Source organism: Tupaia chinensis, unplaced genomic scaffold (genome assembly GCF_000334495.1).
Source record: "Tupaia chinensis unplaced genomic scaffold, TupChi_1.0 Scaffold000187_1, whole genome shotgun sequence".
NCBI lineage: Eukaryota > Metazoa > Chordata > Mammalia > Scandentia > Tupaiidae > Tupaia > Tupaia belangeri.
In genome coordinates this window covers 4,533,379-4,536,727 of record NW_006159662.1, presented here as the reverse complement: position 1 = coordinate 4,536,727, position 3,349 = coordinate 4,533,379, and the positions used below count along the sequence as shown (strand labels likewise).

At 42.2% G+C, this 3,349-nt stretch overlaps 1 protein-coding gene across 2 annotated transcripts in view; it reads right to left on the bottom strand.

The window, feature by feature from the left end:
* TEX2 (testis expressed 2) overlaps positions 1-1,606 on the bottom strand; it is a 102,611-nt gene extending 101,005 nt beyond the window's left edge. For both annotated transcript variants that reach the window (XM_006146789.3, XM_006146790.3), the window contains exon 1: positions 1,584-1,606. The gene's annotated coding sequence lies outside the window, so the exon portion shown is untranslated. The remainder of the gene's footprint in view (positions 1-1,583) is intronic.
* Positions 1,607-3,349: the final 1,743 nt, after the last annotated feature.

The window sequence follows — 3,349 nt, the reverse complement described above, 5'->3', positions numbered from 1 at the left end:
ATAAATAAATAAAAATATGAAGCTAGTCTGGTTTGAATATGCCTCACTTCTCAGAAGTGTCCCTAAACCTTCAAGGTCATTATTAAAATTCTTTGTCTTTGTAAATACAGCCTGTTAGGTGTCTGCTGCCTCTGAACAAGCCTGCATTTGGACATTTGATGTATGAGTGCCATCTGCTAGCTTGGACTGTGTCAGTCAACAGTTTCAATTCAAAAACTTCTCTTAGCAAAGGAAAAAAGGCAAGCTGCATGCTATCCCGAAGGATGTCTTAACACCTCTTATCTATGCATTTTTAAAATAGGATTTGGCTTTGTAAAAAGGGAACAAGAGGCAGCAAGACTATTTTTCTGTCTTGAGGCTAGAGGAAACAGAGAATCTGGTCAAAGCCAACCACAGTAGAAAGGTCTGATTTAGCCCCCAAATCCCAAGTACACCTTTAATTTAATTATATAGCCACCAGGTCCAGACTCGAACCAGGTTGGCAATGTGGAAGTCCAGTACCCTTAACCACCACACCACCTGATAGGCCCTAATTTTATATTTTTAATTGCCAGAGGGCATATGCACTAGCCAGAGAGACAGAGAGAGACAAAGAGAAAGAAGAATAAGGAGAAAGCACCCCCCAATGGAATATGGTCACGCCACGATCCTTCTTTATCTTACCAGGATTCGAGGCACACATACACATGTGCTCAGTGTGTTTTTCAAGCTGCCAGGGCTGGGTCTCAAACCACAGTCGGCCACGTAGGAGCCCGCTTCCTTAACCACTAGGCTATGAACTGGACCTCCTATATATCTTAATAGCTATCCCTTGACTCATTTAAATTCAACAAGGCAGCTAAGAATTGCCAGCAGCCATTCTAATCTGTTAATACTCTACCTTGCAAACAAAAATCAATATTGACATCATAGATAATGAACTAGCTCTGGCCTTAGTTTCACTTAAATAAATGAATAAGAAAGTCAAGATTCTTTCTCTACACTGGTAATCCTCCAAGGTCTTGATTCTCAGAAACTCTGAACTTCTTCTCCATTAGTTACTAGGTTCCCAGACCCACACTCTTCAAACACTGAAGGGTCCTGCCCTACCAGCATAATATAGGATTTTAGCCAATGAGTAAATGAGTAGGTCCATTTTAGTAAATGAGTAGGTCCATCTCCTCTCTGCCCTGAGGAAAGCCCACCAGTGAAGGGTGCCACATCCCCCAGAGGAAAATGGTGTTAAAAGCATTAATAAAATTTGAATTTCGCTTTATAGACTGATGGAAGATTCTAATAATAAAATCAAATTTCACTCACAGTAAGTCATTCTAAGCCAGGTCATGCCTTCGGCACAACTACACAAGGTCTGTGGAGGTCTATAAAAGATGGCACTAGTGCCATCCACTGAGGGCTCAAGGAGACAGATGGATATTGAACAACAGCATCTACAAGAGGGCAAAAACCCCTAGAGAAGTAATGAAACTCAGGACAGGTGTGCCAAATCAAGATAAGAAGTCTGGGAATAACCTCTTGGAAATAAGTAACCTATTGACTTAGAAGGAAGAGAGATGCAGAGAAAAGAATACAGTGGCTCCTCTTACCTATGAGGGATGCACTCCAAGACCTCCAGCAGATGCTTGAACCCACAGACAGTTCTGAACTTTCCATATACTCTTTTTGCGACCAGTAACTGGGAGGGCTACTAAGTGACTAACGGCACCATACACAACATGCACACAATGGACAAAAGAAAGATTCACTTCCTAGACTACTTGAAGTGGGACAGCACAAAGTTGCATCACACTTCTCAGAACAACATGCAATTTAAAACTTGTGAGTTGTTCAGTTCTCCAATTTTCCATTTGATATTTTAGGACCAAGTGAGTGTCATGATGTGGCAGTAATGCACTGCTAGAGAAGCCAGAACCCACATGGCTACAGTTCAAATCCCTGCCCCGGTCGACCTAAGGCACACCAGGTGTGTATATGAGTGCCCAAGATCCAATGGGCTGGTGGACTAGAGGAAAGGGATCATGGTGTGACCAGACCCTGTGGAGGGTGTTCACCCTCTCACCCTCCTGTGCATGTGCACTCTACCATGAAGAAAGAAAAAATACATTATATATATTTTTTAAAAACTAGGACCACAGTTGACCATGGATAACTAAAATCACAAAACCACTGATAAAGGAGAATGAATACATCACAGATTTGAAACACGATCATATGGAAAGGCACTGAAATGAGAAATGTCAGCTGCATAAGAGAGACATTTAATAATTAGGTTAGGGACAGCTGGGAGGTTGGGCTGGGGAGCAAGGGAGGAAGATCAATATTTTAGCTCAGGAGCAGGGAATAAATTGATCAAAACCTTTAAAGGCTATGTATTTAAATTTTTTTAATGACAGAATTCACGTGTGTGCGTACATGGGCACACACATGAAAGGTGGAGACAAGGACACGAGAGAGATGCACCCTCTACTGGGCTCGATCACACCGTGATTCCCCTCCTCCATTCCTCTAGCCTGCCAGGATTCTGGGTATCCACACACAACCCAATATGTTTTCAGGCCAACCTGAGGATCTGAACCATGGCTACCATATGGCTTCCAGTCTTCCAAGACACCTGTATTACCACTGTACCACAGCTGCGGGGCCGTATGTTTGAATGCAGTCTTGAGAAAGAGAAGCACCGCAGGCTCTTGGGAAGTTTGAAAACAAGGTGTAAATATTTTTCTTCGGTTGAGTAAATGCCCAGATGCCAGGAGACTATGGTGCTGATAATCAGAAAGAGGATGAAAAGAGGGTAATAGCTGTGGTCACAAACTAGAATGTGTCAAAATCTGCCATTCACTGCGTAAAATGTTAGCCACGGGTGCATTTGGGAAAGGGCATATGGAGTTCCTTATTCAGCTTTTAATTTTTGCAATAATTTTAGAGTTTGATGTTACGCCCAAATTATAAAACACAACACACGCAGGATTCCAAACCACTGTCTGGCTCTGGGTCTATCATATATATGGCTCCCCTTCTACCCACAGTGGCTCTGCCAGTCAGAATTACCAAGCAGGGCTAAAGGCAGTAAGAAGAGGGAACCAAAACTTTACCATTCCTTGAATTTTTCAACTTTATTTTGAAATAACTACAGACTGTCAGGAAATTGCAAAAGTATTACAGAAAGGTCTTATATATCTTTCACTAATCATTTCTTAAATTTTAAGGCAAAAACTGTGAAGTTTCACATTTCAAGTGGTTAAGAAATCAGGTTTTGAGGCCAGCAGGTGGTGTGGTAGTTAAGATGCTGAACTCCCACATGGCTGACTGTGGTTCAAGCCCTGGACCTGGTGGATTGGTTCCTCTCTTTACC